Source organism: Ammospiza nelsoni, chromosome 14 (genome assembly GCF_027579445.1).
Source record: "Ammospiza nelsoni isolate bAmmNel1 chromosome 14, bAmmNel1.pri, whole genome shotgun sequence".
NCBI lineage: Eukaryota > Metazoa > Chordata > Aves > Passeriformes > Passerellidae > Ammospiza > Ammospiza nelsoni.
In genome coordinates, this window is record NC_080646.1 from 8,940,342 (window position 1) to 8,965,925 (window position 25,584).

General features: G+C 39.3%; 1 long non-coding RNA gene across 1 annotated transcript in view; it reads right to left on the bottom strand.

The window, feature by feature from the left end:
• LOC132079693 (uncharacterized) overlaps window positions 1-25,584 on the bottom strand; it is a 162,271-nt gene that overhangs the window by 25,694 nt on the left and 110,993 nt on the right. The window contains exon 2 of the long non-coding RNA XR_009419440.1: window positions 1,127-1,207. This is a non-coding gene — a long non-coding RNA (uncharacterized LOC132079693). The remainder of the gene's footprint in view (window positions 1-1,126; window positions 1,208-25,584) is intronic.

Below are 25,584 nucleotides of genomic sequence, written 5' to 3' on the forward strand. Positions count from 1 at the left end.
CTGGTGTTAATGCAACTCACCAGAATAAACTTTGTCTTATATAACAGTAATACACCTTAATGTGCCACATGGAAGGATTGAATAAGGCTGACACTTTGTTTTATACATAGAGGGAAAATCAATTCGGTTGTGGCAGGTAAAAGGAGGCATTTTAAAATTAAGTCGTAGTCAAGACAGAGTTGGGCAGAAAAAATTTAGAACCGTCAAAGACATCTTTTGTTTAATCACTCCTGCCTTTCTCTTTTTCACTTTGAAAGGCAGCAGGCTGCAGCTTGACTGTACCAAAATACTCCACTGGGTATTTATCTTGAGAACTTCCTGCAGGTGATACAGTGATTTTCTGTAAATTTAAAGATTAGAGAATTTAATACTCATATTGAGTAAACAACTGCCTGTCAGATTTTCAAACGTTTTCCTGCAATAAGGGGGAGAACCATAATTGCCTGAACTGCTTTGTTTGATTTGTAAATGAACACCCTCCTTTAATCAATTGACACTAATTAGTAAATTGGTGACCTGAACATTTCTTGCTTTATTTTCATAAACTCCTGTAATTTCTGGTACCATGCTCATGTGCTGTAAGTAAAGGTTGTAAGGGTTTTCTCAGAAAGAGATGATAATTTTAGCTTTTTACAGGAATTGACTCATTGACTTGCAAGTTAACTGCTCTTGAAAGAAGCATTATGTAGTTCCTAAGCATTTGCTTTTAATTCAGTGAGAAATAGATCTAAAAACCCCCAAATAAACCTATGTTGTTCACACACTCTCCTGTCTATTTCTGCATTGTATCACTTGTAAAATTTAAAGTGTGTTCTTGTGACAATGCAAGAGCACAGGCCCTGGTAACTCATCCCAAAGACATCTCTCACATTCAGAGCAGCCAAATTCCCACTGGCTCTGGGAGCACAGGGAGACCAGCTCAGCATCACAGAGGCTGTAACAATATGCACATCTGAAACCAGGATGTTAACTTTTACATTGGAGTACTCAAATGGCTGCTCTGGGCAATTCAAAGAACCTTTTCACCCTTCTGGCTGGCCAATTGCTAGCTCTGGGAAGTCACAGTGTAACTTTTTGGGCAAATTAACTCTGAAATTTAAAAATAAATGAACACAATTTGACTTACCAAAAAAATTTCAGGGTCTGTTTAGAAGGACAATTACCATTCCTACCCCAATTCCAGAGCAATCTTCATTTTGTAATTTCCCTTGAAAAAGAACATAGTAAATCAGAATGTTATGAAGGCAACCTTACCAAATTTCACTTGGCCTGTCTGGGTCAGACTTCATTTAATTAAATTACTTGATTTCCATACCAAAGTTCAGTGTTATTATTCAAACTAATCCTTGCCATTATATTAATAACACCAAAGAAGCCATGCCATGCTAAAAGCATTTGTACTAGGAAGAGGTTTTGACCATGAAGAAGCACAATCAAAGAAGTGCAGCAGCATTCAGGAGACAACTTAAAGAATAGATGTCTCTTTAATAGTGCTTAAACTATCTACTCCAGATCACAATGCTGGTGTTGTTCTTGCTTGGCTGACCATATGGAAATTAAGCTTTGCCCCTGCTCTTCACTGCTGTTTTCCTAATGTTGGCTTCTGAGCCATTTAATTGCACTCTGTCATAAAACTGGGTGCTCAGCCTGACAGGAACAAGGATCACCTAAGTGCCATTGTGGTGACCAGAGCACTTGTATAGGCAATGGAGATGAAAACCTTTACACTTCAGAAAGAGAAAAGAAAACGCATTTCACCAGGGGCAGCACAATGCCCCTCCTAAGCCTAAACAATTGCAAATGTGCAGGCTCTGGACGTTGCCATATTCACAATGGGGCCATTCATGGGGACTTTGCTGTGGCAAGTTAGGGCAGGAGGGTCAGAGGGCTCTGAACTTTGATCTATCGCTTCAAATTTGGCAGGCCTTAAAGAACCTCCTGCTTCAGTAAGTTTCTTGATTAACCTAATAAGAATTACACAAGAAGTGCTGTGATCTTAGCCCTGCATCGGATTAGCTGCCTAGACGGTGTTCTGTGAAGCCTAAAAATCTCATCAAGGAGCATAATGAGAAATAGACGATGGAAGTGCCGAGAAAAAGGGCTCCAGTTTGTGTTTTAATTGTGCAGGCAAGGAAATGAAATGAAAGTTACACGAGAGCTGCATTTTCTGAAGAAGCAGAGTATTTCTCCATAGAAACATTATCTTAAACTCTGAGGGGAAAAAAAACCCTAACAAAATTGAAAGCTGGGAAGTGAATTCAAGATGAACCTTCAATAATTCAGAAACAATTTTTTCCTTTTGCCACCTTCCCCATAGAATAGAATCTAATACTGACATTCATATTTATGATAAATTCTAAAAATTAGTTCAACAAAAAAAGTCACCATAAGCAGCACTAAAGGATATCCACAGCTACCTTATCAAAACCATGTAAAGGAAGAAAGAAATTTGAATTGTTACAAAGAAGAAGGATTAGCAATTAATTCCTGAATTAGGCCATTAGTATATTCATAATTTTTTCCATTTAATGAACTACCACTACATTAGCCCATTTTTATTATAATATAATTTAATTCATAAAATTAATCAAATATAATTCATCTTTGAATTATCAGGATTTTTCCTTTTCCATGGATGTTTTGAAAGGTTTCATTGCTAACATAAAATGCTAACCTGAGTAGCCACAGGAAGTCTACTCTTCAGAAATACTAAGAATTTCTTGAAAGGCCTAGGTAAAAAATAATCATGCTTCAGCATTTCTAGCTCATCCTTGCACTATATCTGCAGACTGGAAGATCAGCAAGTTTTGGTGTCCTGGTTTGTAGTGGCTCAAATAGTTTAAAAGGACAGGTTAGAAGCTGACTCATGCAGGACAGTTCTCTGCTCAGTTTGGGATCAAGTGCCAGCAAAGGCAATTGGGTCTGTGCCTTAAAAAGAAGTGGGAGAAAGAAGTCTCCAGATATGTAATTAATAAAAAGGGAGGAAAAGCCCAAAACCCCACACCACCAAATCAGTGGGTTTTTTAAAGATCTCTGGTTCTGCTTATGAGGTGTTGGGCTCCCCCTTAATAGAAAGTGCTTGGACAGCACTTGGGATCAGGCTCCCAAGTTTCCACGCTCACTAAAGACTGCATCCTAAAAATCCAGAATGAATTCCACCCTTGAGCACTGCACAAGTCCATGGACAGGATTTGCTCAGCACACAGAACACTCCCACCAAAGGCCTGATGCACCACAAAGTGTCTGTGCAGCTTCACCAGGGAGCAGCACCAATACCCAGCCACAAGTTGGGGTGTAGCTTCAGCACCCTGCACTGTATGCTCACACAGCAACAGCACAAGGTTCCCCAGGAAACATTCCAAAATTGTTCCTTTGAAAAGTGAAGTAAGTTCACTCGTGGGTCAATGGGGTAATTATGGCAGAATGAGCCTGCCAAGCTCCAACAACAGTTTCACGTTTCAACAATGCTTCTTCCCACAATCCCAAGTGAGTGATTTCTTCTACTCCATGTGCTTCTTCTCTTATGAAATAATAACAATAAAAGACAGCTAATCAGTGCTATCAATTAGGAGTCATCTCATAGAATAGAGTTATACTCTGAATTGAAAAATGAAAACATTTTAAGCTGCATTTTACTCACTAACATTCTTATTTGTTTTGCTACTCTGCCTCAATATTCCTGAGTTTTCTGTGGAAGAATTTTAAGATCCTGACATGGTATCTTGTCTGAATGTCAAAGAGCCCAGAGACCAGGAGGGAAACTCCTCCAAGAGGCTTTTATGATACAGTGAAGTAAAACCTGGTGCCAAGTGGAAAATAGCATGTTGAGTTGAGTTGCTAAACTTGCTGGGAAGCTGTTTACATATACAAGCCACAGTAATTGCAAGATAATAAATTTATTTATCTTCAATTAAGCAAACCTCATGGAATAAGCTTGCATATCATTTGTGCTGTCTAGCGCACATGTTTTTTTATCACTGTTACAAAAGCTTTTACCAGCAGGGCCTGTTAACAGCAAAATTCAAACGTAACATGAAAAAACCATCCTTTATAGCCAATAGAGAAGAAAGCACCAGAAGGAAATAAGTGCTAATGATTAAAAAAAGCAAGCAGCACTCCGAAAAGACATAAGATATATGTGTAGCTTAATGGATAGAGCAGTGATGCCATCCATCTGCCTTTGCTGCGCATCAAAAAGAAAGTTATGAGCAGCTACAGACACAAAGGCTGAGTGGTGACCCTGCCTGAGCATCCCCTTTAAAGGCCCAGATATATTTGCCTTCTAGTTTGTTAGGTAAGGAATTGAGCTGACTGGCAAGTCTGGGCAATTCTAAACAATTAGCTACACAAATGATGTTCAAACTCCCTTTGATGTTCTAGCTGTGCTGCCACAAGCAGAGAACAATAGATCAGAGATGTGAACTGCCATGCAGGTACAGAACAATAGAGAAACAGCTTCAATAAATTTTCTGTGCCCCCACATCATACCTACAAGCCTCCATAAAATTGTACACCAGGGAGAAAGTAACCAAAGCAGAAGTATGGATCCAAAACCAGTGTGTCTTGCAAAAAAAAATATGCAGCAAGTAATACAACAATCATACATACTTTGAAATCCACAGCCTCCTTCTAAAAAAGATTTCTCTATCTACATAATAGCACCTAACTGAAAATATTTGTTTGAACTCTCTATGAAGCATCACTAAAAAATATTCAGAAAGGTTTAATGTTATATACCTGGGGAACCATCTAAAATGCCTCCAAGAGAAACTACTGTGAAGATCTTTAACAAGAAAAGACACTTTAACAAGTGTCTTTTTCTTTCATGCAGGTATGAAAAACCCCCATCAATTTAGAACAAGATGAAGCCTATATTCACTTATTTTATTTTTAGTATGACTGTTCATCCAGATTTGTAACTACTGAACTGTTGACTAGACTGTTTTGTTTCTTCCTCAACTAAATATTTTAGCCTAATCACACAGTGCCTTCACAAAACTGACACCCTGCCAGGCAGTAGAGCACAGTGTCTCCTGGAGCAAGATTAATCTCCAAATAAGTGAGGATAAGGAACAACAGTGTCTAGAGTGGCTCAGCATCCTTAGGAGAGAATTCAAATGCAGTTGATACATTGGGTTAAGCTGCCTTGGCAGTGGTCTGTCCATAAGCCCAAAGGCAGATGCATCAGTCATGGAAAGTATTATGTTGTGCCTATTTACCTAGAAACACTCAATTTAAAACTTAATGGTCTAATAGTATGGCAGGAGCTGTGGTTTGTAAACAGGCAGGAAATTCGACTGTGTGGAAAAACAAAAATAACTGTCGCAAGCTTTGCTTGCCTTTCTTTTCTTTTTTAAAGACAGGGATTTTGCAAATATTAAATAGTTCATCTAACTTGGGAGAACTATGCAACGTAACAAAACTGTTTGATTTATCGTATTATCACTGGGCTTTGCACAGGGTCCATAGGAGGGTTGCTAAATAAAAAAGGTTCTCAGTTTTGGCATGAGAAATGCGCTCCTCGGGTAGGAAAATATGCATTTATCAACAGCTTTGCCTATCTGAAAATATTACTCTGTTGGAAAAACCATTTCTGTCATTTGCAGAAAGTGCATATTTCAATTTTCAGTCACATCAATATCCTACTCTATATATGATTATTCTTATTATTTGTGTTGCTTCTCAACCCAGTGATCCCAGGCATGAGCCAAGAAATGCATGAATCCAGAACAAAGAGTACAGTTGCTAAAAGCTCACACTGAGGCTGGGATCAGTAGGCAATAGATTGCACAGGCAGGAAACATAAAGACATATCAGCAGCAAAATCAGTGCCTGCTTTCTGTCAGTATCTAGGATAGTTCCCACTGAAAATTTTCATTTAAATTTTGAAAGGAAAATTATTGCCCGTATGCATAGTTTATATTAATACCAAATATTGTGTTAATACCAAATATATGTAAATAAAAGCACATTACATATATTACAATATATGTAATGAAAGCACATTTATTACATATATTACAATGTACATATTATGCATTACAAACAAAATATGATCACATACTTATAATTGCTATCATGAAATTGCTCAAGGAAAGGCAGAGAAAACACCCAAATTTAAGGGCAAGGGCATTCTCAAAGCAGCTTCTTTGCTGGATTTATATGAAGGCATTCAAAGGGGCTTATATCTAGTGCTGTGCTGGTCAGGGAGGCTTTGCAACAGCAGAATTCAAAAAGGGGTTACAACACAAAAGCTTTAGATTGGTTTTACTGACTGTTAAGAGGTGAGATAAAACAACTCATGAATTCAAAAAGATCAAGTAGGGAGGAAGATCAATATGAAAGGAATTAGTGCCTAAGTTTTCAGATAGATGTGCCAGCATGCTGCTTGGATTTATAATTATAAAGCAATTAATACTTAGCTCAATAATAAATTATTAGCTGCCATGGAAACGACTGAAATATAAGGGAAGCTATTAAAGGCAACGAGATGGCCTGCAGGAGACAAAGGGGGAGGCAGCTTATTCACCAGGCACACTGTGCCCTTCCCTCCAGCTTCTTATGCCATCACACACCACTCTGAGATTGCTAAAGGAGAAATTGCAAAATGCCTGAACTCACACAGAGCCAATTGTCAGGGTTTAGCAGGGCTTTTTTTTTGTGTTAAGATGATAATTTGATTATAGAGTCAGATATTTTTCTGGTGTAATCCTAGGGATAGAACATATCCCTTTTCACCTGAGCAACTAGTTGAAGCAGCTATTTTCAAGAACTTGTAGGGGACAGGTAATGCCTCTGAAAAGCAGAAAGGGAGAGTTAATGCCTTCTATCAAAAAGAAGAAATTGAGGAGCAAGAAAATTATAGGCTAGGCAGCTTAACTGCAGCTTCCTGGAAAAAAATCATGAACAAACAATTCATTTGTAACCACCTGGAATAAAACAAGATTATGAGCAACCAACATGAATTTGTTCAAAGCAAATTATATCAAACCAGTCTAATTTCTGTTTGTAACAAAATAAAAGGCTCTGACTTAAAAAACACTGAATGGTGCCCTGATCTCCTCATGTGCAGACAAGGGAAGTTTGGTCTAAATCCGGTACTACCATGTGACAAACAGAATTTTGCCTGCAGATTATTGACCTGCACGTTGCCAAAGTGGAGAGAAGCATCAAACAGGGCTGCACAAACAATTCTGGATGCATGGCCCTGAAAATCCATCACTGATTTGTTGATGGAAGAGCACATGTCATTAAATGCAAGTAACATGGCATGGAAAGTTTGCCACTACTTTGGAAAACAGGATTAAAATTGACAGTGTTTACAAGGGATCCCAATATCAATATCAATCAATGATGTCATTCTGTAGTGAAAAAAACCCAAGAAGACAACTGTGATACTCAAACCATAAACAGGCTTCAGGGTACATGGATACACAAAGCAGAAGTTTAAGTCCATCCCAATCCTTTCTTTAGTGTGACTGACTACAGGACAGGTAGACTGGCACCAGGCAAAGAGAAAGCCACTAGAATTATCAAATATGATCTATGAAAACAGGTCTAAAGATATGGTTAGAGCTAAACTTTAGGGAAAAAAACTTTCTAAACCAGAAACAGTTAAACATGCAGGGAGCTGCCCAGGGAAGTTCTGTCTAGAGAAACTTCCTGGAGGTCTTTTAGGACAGGTTACAAAATTTTAATTAGGAATACCATAGGCATAACTGACCTCATTTTCCATCAAGAGGCACAACAGGTAACATCTTTGGGTCTCCTGCGGTCTTATTTTTCTAAGACTTTACAATATTATTTTTTCCCCCATTTCTAATCTCATCTGGATGAATTGTAAGGAATTTGTCTGGGGTTTCCAGACATGAGGCAGCCTTTTCCTGGCAGAAACCCTAGACTGACTACAGACATGCATACCCTCACAGGGCATATATGCAATATATTGAATGCTTCAGCCAAGGACTGTTCTATATCCAGAAATCAACAGCACATGTGCAATAATCCATCACTTTTGGGAAGCATCAGACTTTATTGAATAGGCACTGGAACAACAGTGCAATATTCAGGGAACTGAAGTCCCAGAAATCCTCCTGTTCTTTGGATATGAGAGGGATGAAACAACAGCAGAAATATTCTTTGGTCACAACTCTAGGCCATCACTTTACCAAACAAAAGCACTTATTCTCTCAACTCATATTTTGTTTTCTCATACAATTTACTAGCACTCAGCTGGCTGCATCTGTGATTCCCTTACATCTTTGAAGCAAAAAAAAAAAATATTCAACACTAGCTGCCTGAATTCCTCTGTTTACTAGTCTCCACAATAACTTCTTCAATCACACACCTGAACTCTATTATTGGCATTCACACAGAGTACACAAGGTGATGGGGTGGTAATTTTTTCCAATTTAATTTAAACAAGGGAAAGTGGTTCTTCGGCTTCAGAAATATTTCCACCAGCATAACTGTATTTGGTCTTATGCTTACAGAATCACAAAAGCAATGATCTACATCAGAAAAATCTGTAAAGGAATTTATACTAAATTGAAATAAAATAAGGAATGTTACTGGAGCTGGTGGCCACAGAACAGGAACTGTGCAAATAATTATAAGGAGGAAGAAAGAATACAGAGATGGTGAAGCCATTGAAAATTCATCTTGAGCCATCCTAGAATTGTTTAGCTGGGAGCAGATAGGAAAATCAACTTCTGCCAATTGCCCCTCTGACAGCAGGCAGCATCACTGCCTTGCCTTGCTGAGCAAAAGCAAGGGAGAAGGCAGTGACTAACTCCAGTCAATAAGCACACCCACTGGTATTATCATACAAAAGAATTGATGAAAGGAGCTCCTGAAAAAAAAAAGTTTCTAATTTTACTAATCCCAAAATGTACCAGCAGAAATCAGTTCTGCATTCCAGCCTGTAGGAACTGAGGTGTGCAGTTGTGTGCAGCCCCCCTGGACGCAGCAGGGTCCCAGAAATTCTCAGGGAAGAGGAGGAACTGGTTTGATACAGTCTAGATCTGAATGGCCCTGAGCTCAGACTTTAAAAAATATGCTTCCTGTCAAGGTATCTTGTCCAGTGTGAGCAATTCCTCATCGAATTGCAACAAGCAAAGCTTCTATTGATTTGCCAAAGACCATCATCTCCTGTTTATAGCCACACCCGTATTTGTTCAGGTGTTCTCTTCCTTCTTTTATATCAGCTTGAGAACAGTAGAAAACAAACCCCAAAGACAGCTGTCCTTGCCACCCTGTATCAGCAGGAGTTATATTTGCATGAGGTTCTGCCTGCAGAGCATCATCCCTGCAGATTTCTGTGTCCCACATCCAAGAGGAGCAGGATCACCTGCACACACAGGGCAAGTTACTGCTCCAGACCAACATGAACACTCTGAAATAGGGGATCCACAGCCCTGTGGCTTCTCTCCTATTCTCTTTTGGCTTTCCCCCAAAAGAGGTACCACAGAATAAGGTACAACACAAGGAAACCCATTGACAGAAGCTGAAAAGAGAGCTGAGCTGTTTCTATCCGCACATCAGGGTCCTTAGGGTCAACGTGGCTTCTTTCAACCTGTAAATTCTGTATCATCCACAGCAAGAAACAGCCCAAGTGATGCCCATGGAGGGACTGGGGATGGCTGGTGCCCCCAACCATACCCACACAAAGTGAAAGGAATCACAGTTAAAGCACTGTATGCTATAAGACACCTTTCAGCATAGAAGAAACATAAGCGGGATGATGACCAAACAAGAAAGGAGATCCTTCCTTTCAGAAGTTCCTTTTTTCCTGGTTATTAAATCAAATCTGACCATCTCCTAAATTTCTTTTATCATCTTTTATTGAATTTTTTTATAACATTTTCCATGCCCATATTACTTCCAATTTTTCATTATTGCCACCCTATTTTTAACCTCACTCTTCCCAGAACTTGGCTCATAGATGTGATGCATAAATCACAAGGCTATTCTGGCTAATCTTGTAATAAAAATGTAATTTATAATACTTTGCACAGAAGACAACAACACTTTCCTCAACTGACTCAGCACTGAACTTTTAACAACCCAAAATGTGAATAAAGCAGGTATCTTATCTGGCTGTTAGTTTTGTTTATCAACTTGGAAAATCATGATTCTCCCCATCCCTCAGTCTCTCCATGGATGACAGAGGTATGCCATGAACACGCTTCTAGAAAAGGTATAGAACAGATGTTAGGGTGTAGATATAAGGGAGATGAAACAAAGATTCAGCCTTGATTTGCTGGGTTAGCAGATGACCAGTCCTCAAAATCAAACAAAATTCAAGAAAGAGACAAGACAACCTGATGGAGTTAGCTAGCCTCATCATTTCTTACTCAGATGTCTCCTTATTTCACATTTAATTCTAAAAGCTGTTATTTCAACACAATCCAACTGTACAGGGCTCCAAGTTCAAGTCCAAAAAAGATGCCAAATATTCACAAACTTGCTGACACAATAAACAATAAAGAAGGTACTGAGCACTTCACCAGATGCAAATGTTAATCGCCATCTTTCAGTTCCTACAGATAATATTTGACAACTCTCTTCCTTTCACCTGAAAGCGTGAGAAGGAGGCAAGAGATGAAAAACATCTCTCAAGCTGCTACACCAAATAATGTTTTGTGCCTCTAGGAAAGAACTGGTACAACTGAACAACTTGGAAAGCATTCCATCCTAGCATCACAGGACAGAGCTAATACAGACAAATAATTAACTACCTTACATCCACTCTGTCCTTCCAGCATTGCTTTATCTCAATCACTGAACCTTCACAAGGCACCAGCACTCTGATTTGCACTGCTGGCTGTTTGACAAACAAATCAGCCACATCTTTTTCTAAAACTCTATTTTTATCTTTTGATGAGCATTGAGTAATGTCTGTAACACATTCTTGATGTGAAAGCTGCTCAGCATCATGAGTCAGTGCCCTCCTCCCCCAGCCCCAGCAGGAGTGACAGATCCAGCACTGATGCCTCAGCTCAGGTTTCATTTCATTTCATTTCATTTCATTACACAGTGTAACAGGCCAATATCCACAGCTTGGGCAGCCGAGCCAGGAAATTCAAACTGCTGCTGCTTATTAAACATTGTGCCATCAAATCACGTTAGGAGCATTAAAATGTAAATAAATACTGTTGGGTCAGTGGTTAGACTTCTCCTTAGCTCATCCTTAAAGTGCTTTGAGAAATCTTTTTGCAAATACCTCGGTGGAGCACCAAAGGTTCTTTAAAGATGTTTGCCTTTGAAGATCCAGCTGCAACAGGATTAAATTTACTTTTACAGCAGTCTGTGGTTACAAAAAGACATCCTCCCAACTGGAGGGTACTGGGATACCTAGAGTGCACCCTAGCAGCTTTCAAGGCATTGGAGCCAACCAAGGAAACCAGCTTTTGTGCATGCCAAGGAGGTAAAAAAAAGGAGTTTAAAAAGTGATAATACTGTTGAGGTTCTCCCAGTGTCCATCTTATGCATACAAAAAGTTGGTGAAATATATTTCAGTTTCAGTTGTGCCACCTTCAGAAAAGGAAGGAGTAGGTACCCTCTCCCCAGGCCACCGAGTGTGAGGGTAAGGGCTGTTTATTTTCCATACATTTGCATATATTAGACATATGCTCTGTGCCTTTAAATTTAACCTTATTCCAAATGAAGTCACTTCTACATCACATTATTTTTAGATTTTTTTTAAGTTTAAAATGAATCCAAACCCAGAGTTACGTGTAGGCAAATGTCTGAGTGAAGGGGAAGACAAGGATTGATTCCTTTGAGCCTAAAGACCTACACAAGTCAAGATGCAGAGAGCCTTTAATAAAGTACATTATGTGGATGGCCAATGCTGGTATTTTCCCTCTGCTGTTCTGACCCCCAGGCTGGGCAGGCCTGCCACAGCCACACTCATGCATGTGGAAGAATTTGGTACCAATTCTGAGCCCTGGGAAATCTTCATGGTTATTGAGCCACAGGAACTGCACCTTCACCAACACTAAGGGCTGGGTGATTGAGTTCAAACATGATGTCTCATCATTTTAGCATGCACACTACATGTAACCTCTGCAGAGGATTAAACAACTTAACCAAGTATCAGGGATTTAAAAAATGCATTCTGACCTTGTAACAGGTATTTCACACACTCTCTAAAGCAATCACAATATATTAATTAACATATTGAAAGAGAGGCATTAATTACAATCTCATTATACTTCTGGAATGAACATATCTGGATAAAACCTAGGAAAATGCAAAGTTATTATTTTCATTTGTTTAGTGTCTTCCTCAAATATGATAATGCAGCCATGAAGCCACTTAATAATTAGGTTAAGAAAATGGACTGGAAGGAAGCAGAAGGAGCTGAAAATATTGAGCCCATGCCCAAAAAGTCAAGGAAAGTGTTTAATTGAGCATAATGGCTTCAGAACAAATTCTGCAAAGAGCTCAGTGCCACTACAATGTAAGTGCAAGGTTCATGCAGAGTGAAATAAAATCATGGATCCCTATAAATTAACAGAGCTTTAGCTGACCTTTACCTGACTGCCCTGGAGAAGTGAACAGCTCCTTGGTTTCTATTGTAGAGGAAGCCTTGCAAATAAACAAATGGGGTTCCAGAGGTCAAAATGAAATAGAAACCTCTTGGTAGTGTGTTAGCCTGTATATTTGTTTGGACAGGCACAAGAACGTGTTGAGAAGGAGGCTGAAATGAGCAAAATCTTTGGACTTGTGACATGGAATACAATTCTATCAGCGCCTGAATTTTTTTTCACATTTGGCAATGCTTTTTTCCTACAAGCAGGACGCATGGTAGTTGAAATTCAGCTCTGGTAAGTAATCACACATGTGATTTCAGAATTTGCTTTCCATTAACATTAATTCCAATTCAAAAGCATAAAGGTTTGTAAAGGGAAAACAGACACAACCACATCAAGTCACTTGAAAGGCAATCATGTGTGCATTCAAACTGCTTTTACAATCTCAACCCTATTCCTTTCAACCACCCCATTTCATGGTGGCTGTACTATTTCTGTTGCTATGGGTATGCACATTTTAATTTTCTATCACTATTAGAATTTGTGTTAAGAATCCACAAATGTGAAAGTTCCATCATGAAATTCTCATCTTGAACATGTTAAAACACAGCTGTGCAAGACAGCAAGACTAAATCCAGGACAGTGGGTTTGCAGTAACAGCCAAGAAGCTTTAAACAGCATTAAAGACAGAAGCTAAGAGGTTCAAAGCCAGCTGTAAAAATTCTCATTTGGCTTCTTGATGCAAAGTTAAGCAGGGCTACTATGAAGGAAGATGCTGCTGCCTTGGATTTCATGTAGCATCTGTATTTCCTGAGAAATACAACAACATACATAGCAACAGAAGGAGAGAAAAACATATGAAGGTTTTCCCAAGTAGCACAGTAAAGAAGTCACAAGGGGAGAAAATATCAACAGGAACACGTCCCTACTAAAAATTAAAAAAAAATAGGTTGACTTAGGCAAAGCCTGGGCTTTACTCTGGACACCATGATTCTTACATCTTTATAATCCTTACACCACCACTTTTCAACAAGGCTTGAGGTGGTTGTCTGAGTCACAAAGGCCAACAAGGCAGAAAGCCCCTTGGCTTTGCCCCCTCTTTCTTTCATTCCAAATTCTCTCCATGTTTAGATCTAATTCATGACAAAATTTTAAGATTAATCTGGAGAAACTCTTAATACTAAGAAAGTTTCCCTACTATTATTATAACCCTTGGACTTCCTAGGATGGTGTCTTTAAATGTGTCCCAGGTTCTAGCATTTACAAAACCATAGCCAGGCCAGCTCAGAAAGCTAAGGGAGCTCAAAGCCTTGGACATAATCCCTTGTACATTCAATACAGTTCATGATCCTTTTATGCATGTTTATTCATTTGTTCCTAGTTTTGCAATGTTAATGAAAACCAAACCCAAGCAAGCTTTATTAGATTTTCATTGCAAATATTTGCAACTGAGAGGCAGTTAATTAAAATGAAAACAAAAAAATATACCTTGCAGAGCATGTTCACTATGGAAAACTATTTAGGTACTTTTCCTTGATCTCTTTGGCAAGGTCTGTGTTAAATCAGGATTTCAGAAGATGGGACTGAAATAATTTAGGACAGAGCCACAAATTGGAAACTTGCTTGAAATTTTCATCATATTGTGGATAAAAGAGATCAACTCTAAATGAAAATGTAAGAAATTTATTTGTTTTCCCAACCCTGAATCTACTTTAGCTGGTACCTGAAACTTGCCTAAAAAGTCCTTTATCAAGAACAAGTAGCAGATAATGCCATGCTGCCACAATAACACTGCTTATTCCTACAGAAACAGTACTTGCATCACTTACAAAAACACTGGAATTTAATAATTAAACACAAAATTACTTGCTACAAAGGAGTTTTTTTTGTCATTGACAGTGTGAATATTTGTATCAGCATTAGTGAGAACAAACTGGCCAAGTAGCCATCTGACTGCACACGAAGGAAAACAAATTGATCACAAGAAAACTTAATTTGGTAAAATTGCATATTCATGTTTATTATTTGCTTTCCCCTTTTATCTTATAAAACAAAGCTGTGTACATGCACAGCTGTATATGTCTGTATAGGCACATACACCTGTACATGTCTTCTTATCATTATTGATGAAAGTCATGACATTAAAAGATCATATAAGATCTAAGGCTAGCTCTTATTTTGTTAAAGGCACCTGCACTGGGAGAAGATCAAATAATAAGAAAGTTAAATATTATTTTATGTCCTCCAAGGGTGCAATGCTCATTGAACTAAGTGCACCTACAGAAACCCATTTCTGCCACTTCACAGCATTCTCCAGCTCACATACCACATGTCAAGGGCTCCAGCACAGCTTCCCCACCAGCAAAATGCCCTTGAAGGTGCCTGTCCTAAAGGCAAGGTTCTAAGCAGGGCGGACCATCTGCATGGTGAGCAAACCACAGCTCTGAGGGGCACGGAACACCAGAATTCACCTATTGGCACAGCTTTGAAGGCCCCTTGTTCAAGTGTAAAAACAGTGACTCGGGACAAAAGGAGGAACAGCTCGTTTGTGGCACATCCTGGACAGAGCAGCTGCTGCCTCCCCTCCCTTCTGCTGTGCCTCAAAGGGACATGTGGCCAACGGGGACACGAGGGTGCCACCAGCAGCCCTGGCACAGCCCCAGGGGACACCAACAGCCCATCTGTACTGCCCTGCCTGCTCCCCCTACCTTGCTTGGGTTTTATAACACTCAAAATTGCTGCCAAAGACCTACAAAAATCCCTTTCAATTCCTTTTTCAGGGAATCCATACAAGCCAGGAATCATTTGGTCCAAAAGCAAATTTACCTTCTCTGTTAGTTTGGGGAAAACACCTTAACTACTATCAATTGTCTGGAGGCTTGGTGTAAAAGATGCTCCACCCTCAAAACTCTCAAATTTATTCTTATTTGCTCTTCTTTTTCTCCCATTGGGTCCATAAGGCCTGATGTATTTATACTAACACCTTTTCTTGCAGCTAGAGACCTCTCTGGAAATTTTACCTTGATCACTCATGAAGCACTTAATACAGCACAGTAAATCCTGTCCTGCTGGATTTATTGGTTTTTTTGTTTTTTTTTTCATTTTTCTGTATTTTTTTTCCTTTTTTTTTTTTTTTGTGAAGTCATCAGAAAACACTAGAAATAAATTCACGAGCCCTCCAGAGTAGCAAATTTAATTGCTGTTTTTTTCCAGGCTCTGTAGGACAAGTACAAGTCATGTTTCAAGCTGAAACAAAAGGACGGATTTATAGCCCTTTTTCCTTTGATATCAAACTGGGATCACTTCATAGGAATATGAATATTTTGAAAAGAGACTGACTCATATTTCAACCCTTTAAAGCAAATCACAAGAATGAAACTTTATGACATCATTTTAAAGCAATTGAAGGGTAAAAGTAGCTAACAGGAAATACTCGTATCTGTTTAAAACCTTAGAAAATTAAATTAAAGCTTTAACTTACTGCATTTGGGGTTACATATTTGTACTTTCACATAGATGAAAAATGTAGTGGACCTAATTGTAACACTCTAGCAACTAACATTGGCTTTGCTTATGGATGATATTAGCTATTGAAAAATTAATAGCATTCTAACTTTCCAGGAAAATGGCAGGCTCTCTAGAGGAGCATAGCATAATGGCAGCTCAATTTATTTTGAAATGTTTGGTTAGGGCTGATTCTTGGAAATAGCTCAGCTGTAAACCCATACAAATGCAATCCACCAGTGCAGGATTGAGGAACAAAATCCTTTACCACACCTAGAAATGCAAAGCTTGATTCAAAACAGCTGTTTCTAAAGGTTCTATCATCTGCTCAGGAGGGTAACATAACAAATAAAAACAGACCTTACTCTTGGAAATTATGAAAGGTACCCTTATTCCGCTAGGTGGTTGTTTATAAAGCTTTGCTTGGTTTGTTGTGGTTCTAACACACCTTACCAGTCACATCTATCCAGCAGGATTTCTGGAGGGGATCTGTCTGCTTGCAATATCTCTTCTTTAGTGTTAAGCTCCTGCTTGGTTTAATAAATTTTCTCTCAGCTTCTAAAAGTCATGGTGCCGTTTTAGGACATGACTGTGCTAAAGAGAGAGCAAAGTGTACCAGGTAGCTTAGCTAAAATCATTTGCTACTGTGTGATGCATCTGTTACAGATTTTCCCCTGGACTGAGATAAGGTTGGAGCTGATTCATCTACAGATGAATACCAGAAAGTTTAAATTGGAAGAGGGGATTATAAAGAAAAAAAAATCCTTAGGCCTTTAAATGATGAACTGAAAATGAAATATGCCTCTCCAAGTGACTTACAGGGTTTACAGCTCTCAGGATATCTTCCAAACAATCACCTTTCAGTGTCCTGTGTTTACCACAGGAAATTGCTCCTGGCCAAGACCTGTATGGTGACTGCAGACCACTGCAGCTCCAGAGTGTGCCCTGCACTGCTGGCAGCATCTGAGAGGGCACCTGAGCTGCTGCTGCACTCAGCCTGCTCCTCTCTCACCAGAGTGAGCCTCTCACCCGTGCACGACTCAGGGAGTCTGGGTGCAGAAGCCCTACTTGAACAGACATTGGGAAGAGGCACAGTCCATAGAAACCAAAAAGCTTGGCTGTCTGTTACAGGACAGAAATCTCTCTGCTGAGACATTTGCAAACTCAGGACAATCTGTCTCCCACCTTGCTCATGGCTGATGCTCCCACATCCCACACCTGAGATGCCCACAGCTGACAGGAGAGCCCACGGGTTCCGGCAGGGTTGAACCTCCCTGTGCTTGCCAGGAGAGGGAATGGCATCCTGATAAGGCAGGGGTCAAAATTATCCTGTGACCCTCTTGTTTTACCAACATCATCACTGTCTCCATGCATATGTTTTTATCTGACCGAAGATGCAAAGGCTCAGCTATTCCTCAAGGCGTTTTCAGAAGCGTTTGTCTTGAGCTTTTACTTTTCCCCTAAGTATTCAGCTCTAAAGACTGAGGGAATTGCTTAGGGTGACTCACACCCAGGCTTTACTAAAAGCACGAATCCCTGTGCTCTTACAGACACTCTTTATTTGAAACAGACTTTTCCTAAAAAGTCACTAGAAAAAAAAAAAAAACTGAATTGCAGAAAATGGAAACCCTATGCTCATTGCACCCCTGGGTTCCATAATCATGGACTTCAGTCCAGAAGAACCTCCATTCAGAGCTCTGTACCTACCTCACCAGACCACATCACCCCCAGGAGATGATGCAATTCTGTGCATATTGCACAGCTCTGTGTGTGCTACCAAGACTGAGATCACATTTCACTTTAAATACATGTATACTTTCTAAGAAACACAGATAGAGTGCTTAAAATTTTGGCCTGATTCTGTTGAAGATTAGTCATAATAAAGTAAGGAATGCATTTCTTTTAAAACTGCCATAAAGATTCAGTGAGTCACTGTCCTATAGGCGCCTGGGAGGCAGCAACCAGTGGGAATTGCTGTTTTTTACAGTAAACCATAAAAATGCATTGACTTACAGAAGTAACTATTAGCTAAGCTGCTGAATCATACATCTCATGCTGAAGCATTCACAATGCCATGATCCCCTGAGAATTTACCTCTTAAGCAAGAGCTCAGATGTAAAATCACTAAACCAAACAAACTAGGCACTATGGGAGTAAGTTGAAAATTGAGGTGCAATCCTGCAATTTATACAGCATTTAATAGTTACCAGAATGAAGGTTATTTCATATAAGTGACACAGAATCAGCCTCTCAACAGGAGGTGTTTTAGCTTATGAATCAGCAGCAAAGCACCACCAAAGAGAGGTACAATATTTGGGACTTCATCTGAATAAGAGCATACTGAACAACAAATTTCATCATCCTTTGCTGTTATACTCATTACCAACTCACCACAGTGGATTCCTTGCACTTATTCTTCATTTAGGTCTTTCTGTCGTGGACTGCTCTACAAAATTTTTGTCACTTCTGCAGTAACATGGCTCCATCACAGAGGTAAAACAAGCCTGTGGTAAGGACTTAATCAGTGGATGCAGATCAGAAGAAAAATATTTATTAAAAAACCCACACACTATTGGCTTCTAACCTGAATTTTGCCTTTTATCATAACACACAGAGTCACAAGAGCAAAACCAGCACAGCCCAGCACAATACCTGACATTATTTCATTGGGCTTCCCTGGCAGATTGCAAAATCCTTCATAACATATTTATCAACAGCTCTTGAATCATTGAGTGATACCGGTCTCAGCCAATTTTTCTGGCAAGATTTTCAAGGCCTCATGAGCAAGAAGCTTTCTCGAAAAAGACCACTGAGAAATCCAATTAAAGACAACTTCACTAGAAAGAATAGCAGAGTTCCTCATTTACTAAAGCAACTAAATGACACAATATATGCTTTAACTGACTTGACATTTTCAAGATAATGATAATCTGTACCTGTGAGTTTGCTCTTGGAGACCCAAGCCTTGGGTTGCATGTTGGCTGCTGGACACTGACAATGGGACTGTGCAGGTATCACTGTTTCTGCAGCCTTTTACTGGAACTGAAATATATTTTGATATTGTGCTGAAATTCATCTACAACACTGGCCTGTGGCTAATCATTGCAAGAAAGCTGCAATGGCAGAAGTGGTCTGAGACAAAGAAAACCCTGGGACTGAAATTTACTGAAATAAATTTACTGTAAATAAATTTAAGCTAAATGTGCAGCCTGCAATGCTGTTCCTTTAAAAGTCAAACACTTTTTAAACTCTCTTAAATTACCATAAAAGCATGACTAAAGTTTAAAAAAATCCAATCAAAAGAACCCCCCATGATAAAAGTAGCTTCTTGCTTTAGATAAGATTTCTGCTCAGTAGAGAAAAAATGTCTTGAGCAAACATGAGATGGTACATGATTCAAATTACAACTGTACACATAAGTAATTAAAAAAATTATTTGTCCTAGAAGAATGACTTGTACTCCAATGAATTGAAATCGAAATTATAAAGCTCGATCTTATTATTAATCCTTCATCTTTGCTACAGCCATGTCTGCCTAAGTATACTCTGTACTCCTAAGGGATTACTTTTAAAACACCAGAGATTTCATCCTAGCTATTTTTTCCTCAAGAAATCCTTCCGAAAAAGCTCCTACCTTTGTATCTCACAACAATAAACAAGTCAGACGGTTTTTTCTTCTCTTGACAAAATTATTGATCATGACTTTCAAGGATTAAATTCTAGCATATACCCCAGAAATTGAATAATTATATTTTGATAGCAGTTAAATAGGTATTAAGACAGCAATATCTCAGAGGTATTGATAAGTCTTTTCCATAATAGGACAGAAAATGCACACTTACAACTGTACAGGTCACAATCTTGCTCTCCATCACCTCATTCTTACCAGAGCATTTCCCATTTTCCTGCTATTAGATCGTAACAGCCCTAAGGAGATCTACCAGCAGTGTAAGTGACATTCACCCCAGGCTGATGATATCCCCCTGGGCCTCTCCTGCAGCTCAGGGCTGTTCTGTGGGGCTGTGGCTCCTCTGCCAAGCCACCACCCCTGCCCCAGGCAGGAGGGAGGCTCCTAAAGCAAAGGGACACCACATCCAGCAGAGCCTGTGCTCAGCACCCGGGAACATCTGCACACATCTGGCAGCAGCACCAGGTAAACCATCCTGCCAAAGGGGGAATTATTCCCTGGGAGGAAAGGCTTCTGACAGGTTTTTCCTCGAGTAATTTGTGTGGAGGGCTGGTTGACCTTGGAAGATCACACGGTAACAGGAGAACTAATATATGAAATTGCACAAGGGATGACAGAAGACAGCAAGCAACTGATTAGGAAGAGGACTTGGGGACTGTATCAAGCTTCAGTGCTTTTCTTAACCTGGATTCAATTTTATTAGAGACACTACTTCTTTTTCTTTTTAAAAGATTGGTCCCTGCATTTCAGTGACTATATGAAAATTCTTGCTATTCATCCATTTGTTCTCATTGGTGCCATGCTTAAAGCACCTCTGCCAGACTACTTCAACACAAATCTCTCATGCAGGGTTTTTACACAGGGGACAGGCATCTGGGGCAGCAATTCACAGGTTAAGGAGACATCATCATGCTGCTATTGCTGCCAAGAAATGCATCTCCCATTCAGTCCCATCAAGAGGTTTCAGGAAGTCCCTTTGCTTCTTCGAGCTACATCAAATCACACAAAATCACCCCTACCTTTTCCAAAGGGCTCTGCCCTTCTCTCAGACACTCACAGCCACAACATTACTGCCTTAAGACTAGAGAAAAATTTCTGCCAGCAAAACCTGCCTCATTGAATAGGAGCAGACCCGAAGTAGATTGAATGCAATTCTTCTTGACAGCTTGGAACTTTTACTCTCTCCTTTCTCACTGTCAAGTTGTACTGTAAGAAAGACAATAGACTCCTTCAGCATCTGTGTAAAATTACTTTACTCATTTATGCATTTATGAATGAAATCATTTAGGCAATGATACTTTGCCTCTGGGAAAGCAGGCTAGCAAACTTGAATAAATGTAATTACTTGCTTGTTAGTTATTCCTCAAGATGGATAAAGGTTTCTGAAAAATCTTGACGTGGTGTGGGAGAACAATTAGATCTACCCTTCATCTCTTCTGTTAGTTCCTACACAAATCTTGTTTTGCATTAATTCCAGGAAAACTGGGGTTTTTCTTCTAAGATTTCTTTTCTTCTAAGCTTTCCCACACATGTGACCATGGCAGCAAGAATAACCCCACCAAAGCTGGCCCAGGCAGGGTGGTAATTGCAATGACCAGTGTTACCAAAATTTGTACAATTTTACAATAGCATAAAGCAACCACCAGCCTTGAGTACCCAGAGCAGAGCCCCACCTTTCTGAATCAGCTCATTCAAACTACTGACGCAGAACTGCAAAGATTCCGTTTTGACTTCTCCAAAGGGAACTGCACAAGCTGCAATTATTAGTTACAAGAATACAAAATCTTAGCTGGAAAGCTCTTTAATTGTCCTCTTTTTTATAAAAAACAATTTTATCTCAGCAAGCAGTTCATAAACATTCCTCTTATCTGCTACTGGGGTTGTTAGAATAATTTTTTTCGTAAAACAGTTAAGCTCTTTAGATAGATGAATTAAAATCTACATTTTAAAAAATAACCTCAAGCAACCTGCTTTCTGCTCAAATTAGCATTTGCCTTTGAAAATTGTCTTTTCAACTTTTGCTTCAAACAAAAGGCATAAAACAAAATAACAATCCTAACAGGATTTTTAAATAACTCTCTATTTTTTGTTTAGATGTTATGAAATCCAGACAAATCCTCCTTATATTGAGCTACTCCATAACAGTTCACTGAAAACACTTCAGGAAAAAATTCTGGTTTTATTCAAAAATTGTGCACTAAAGCATTTGGAATTGAGCAAATCCTAGCTTATTGCAGAAAGCACTGGAGCAGACATTTAAATTTCCTTACATGATCCCAATAAGTAAATTGTAAAAATAAAGTAAATCTCATGTGTGTTTGCAATATTGTAGCTTTGGGCCTCTGACCACCCAAATGTGTCTGCAAACTAGAATGACCACACAGAAAGCAACAGTACAGAAAATACCAAAAAATCCAGGTCTAATCTCCCAGACGTGAACTATTTTCAGCCTCCAGTTCACACTGTTAAAAATTATATTTGTATTCACAACCCATGTTTTTCTCTTCAAGTACTGATCTGAAACACACACAACTGGGTTTGAGGGAACACAATGCAGAGGAAAGCATAAATGAAGCAGTGAAAGGTGTCTGTGTACTCTGTAAGCCTAGCATTGCTTGCAGGAAAGCAAATTAATAAGTTAAATACCAATATCACTGCAGCACATCATCATCTCCCCCAGACACAGAGGGGCACACAGAGCCCACACCAAGGAACTGAGCACAGATACACATGGTCTGGCACTGGCCATGATGAAGCCACTCAGGTCACTTTATCTCCATGTACTCTTCATAAAAGGAAGATAAAACTGGCAGGTAAAATAGGAAACTGCTTTTGAACAAACAAATTGGTTGGATTTAATGCCCCTTGTTACATTTAAACACCTTGGTCAACAGACTTTCTACTCACAAAAATAATTTTCAAAATCAAAGAGAAGGAACTAATGAGGTGACACTGGCATCACCACATCTGTTGACAAACTTAAAGCATCAGGGAATACTTTTTAATTTCTCCTCTTCATTCTTTGCTAGGTTTCAAATTTTTCTTGCATTTGAAAAAAAAATTAAACACACACCACTTATTAAAAGCAATTCTGCCAGTTTTTAACAAAAGGTAACACTCTTTTCTTCATGTGTATACTCTTTGTAAATGATTACATATGCAGGAAATTCTTGTGGCTGGTTATGTTTAAGCTGCTTGGCCCAACAATAACGTTGCATTTTTAATAAGAAAAAATAAACCTCTGTAGGTACAAAAGGACCAAATCCAAGACCCAGATTTATAGAGCCCACAGAGCAAATAGGAAGGTGTGATAATGGCAAACAAGAGCCACCAGCAACAAAAGCCCTTCAGGTGGTGCACAGCCACGGGACCTTGCACAGGACCCACCGCCTCAGTCTTTACTCGGGAACCTTTTCCCCTCCAGCACAAACAAACTCAGAACAACAGAAAGACAATCAGAACAGGAACAGCTTTTCACCTCCAGCTATGTCTATGAAGAGCTCAAAGAACAAATGATGAAGGATTTTGCTCACTGTGCGAGTTTAATATTTCCCAATACACACTGGCTGTACAGTATACTGGAGCACTGGTTTAATTGGATCTAATTCAGCGTTGTTTGACAGCCCAGACTGGCCTGCTGATGACATATACCACTGTTTTAAGAAGTGAAAAGGCCCAGAATTGTTGGGAAAACACACTAAATAAGGAAGTGGCTCCCTTAGAAGTGCAGAATTCAGCTGGTGGCTTTTAAAACCATCTAGTTTATAACTGCTGGCTGCACTTTGTCACTGAAAGTGATTGCTTCAAAGATGGACAACAAAAACAAGATTTCCTGTTATCTGATTCACATAATTACTTGTAATGTCTGCAGTTACCACAAATCAGTTTATTGTTAGCCAAGCTCTGAAAGAAGGTAAGCACAAGAAAGTGAGTTAATTTATTACCATCACCTTGGATTTCCTTCTTGTGCACTGGAAAACCATGACAATATTGCTATCTTGCTTATTGTTTAGCATAAATCCACTCAGAAGTATGTTATAAACAGCAAGCTATTGTTTATAAAGTAGTGATGATATAAACACTGAAATGAAATACAGCAGAGAAAAATGGAGAAAAAATGTGGTTTGGTTACATATTAGAGAAATGTTATATTTCCAGGCATAGGGCTTCCAAGATTATGTTTTAGAAGTGCTATTACTGTTACTTGATGGAGTTCAAAATGCCTATTTTCCAGCTGGCATCTCAAAAGGTTTACAGTTACTCTGTCTTATAACAAAACAAGCTTAAGAATATTTGTCCTCCTGCAGATGCCCTGAAATGACCTAAATCCTTTATTTGGCCTAGAAACACAATAAAGCACACAAGACAATTTCCAGAAAGTGCTCTTTTGACTTCTTAGGATCTAAAACTTCTTCTGAATCCTACTACATCTTCCATGCTGGAAGCAGACCAGCCCTGTGGCTACAATTACTCCTCTTTACCAAGCACAATCAGCATGCCTGGTGCTTAAAGACACCATGGCAATAACTCAGCAAATAGGAAAACAAATGTATCAAGGTCCAGCCATAAAATACAGCCTGAAAGACAGACTGGCACAGCCTAACCAGGTGTTTGCCCTGTTGGACAGAGTTCCTTAGGAGGCAGACCCAAAGTGCAAAGGATTCCAGGAGGAATGGATGTTCTTCAAGAAGGAAGTCTTGAAAGGAGCAGTAGCAGGACATCCCCATGTGCTGGATGAGGAAAGGAAAGACTTAACCAGGGGGCTAAACAGAGCTTTGCATGGAACTCCAGCAAAAAAGGAATCTACGACCTTAGGAAGAACAACAAGGCGACTTCAGGAAGACTAAAATGATGTATTAATGTTATGCAAGGGAAAAATTAGACTGGTCAGAGTAGAACTTACTCTGGATAATACCATAAATTATAATAAACATATTTCTGTAAATACATTATCAATAAAAAGAAGGATAAGGAGAACTTCCATCCTTCATTGAATGTGGGAGGGAAGAATTTTATGCTTTAATGCCTTCTTTGCCTCAGTCTTTCCAACTAAGACAAGCTGTTCTGCAGGTACCCAGCCTCCTGATTTGGCAAACAGGGATGGGCAGCTGTAAGAAGCCCTCATAATCCAGGAGGAAATATTCAGTGACCTTTCATACCATTTAGACACTATGGGGCCCAGTAGGAACCACCCAAGGGGACTGAGAGGGTTAACAGCTGGACTTGATCTTAAAGGGCTTCTCCAACCTAAATGATTATATGATTCTAGGGTTGATGCCACACTATTACTCATTCTTTACTAAAGACTACAATACAGGCTCCAAAGCACAAAGAGTCTTCTTGTTTCTGCCTCTTTTTTTTTTTTTGTTTCTATTTTTTCATCTTAAATAAACTTGTCTTTCTTCTAAATCTTCAAGCAATGCAATAACTTTTTCCTCCTTAGGTTTAACTTTAGAGTGGATATGTCAGCCAAAATACACCACCAGCTGTGGGTATTGATTGCTTCAAAACTCTTCCTGGTCTGACCAAGCTCCAGGACATGGAGGGGAAAAAAAAAAAAAAAAAGTAGTCCCTCTCATATTAAGTTGTGGCATTGTACGTTCAGCACACACCACTAACTTTACCAAACTGCTGAAAAACATCCTTTACAGGCTTCAGAAGACTGCAAAGGTCTGCTACTGCCCTTCCCAAGGTGCCAGGGAGTTCATACAAGTCAGCAGTTGCACAACCTCACTCATGCTGGATCCTGCTCTCTTTTGGATTAAAAATCGCCTTTAACAGTTCAATGAAATATGTATCTTCCCAAAGTTAGTTACTGGAGGGAAAAAGTGTTTCTCCACACCTCTCAGTGGG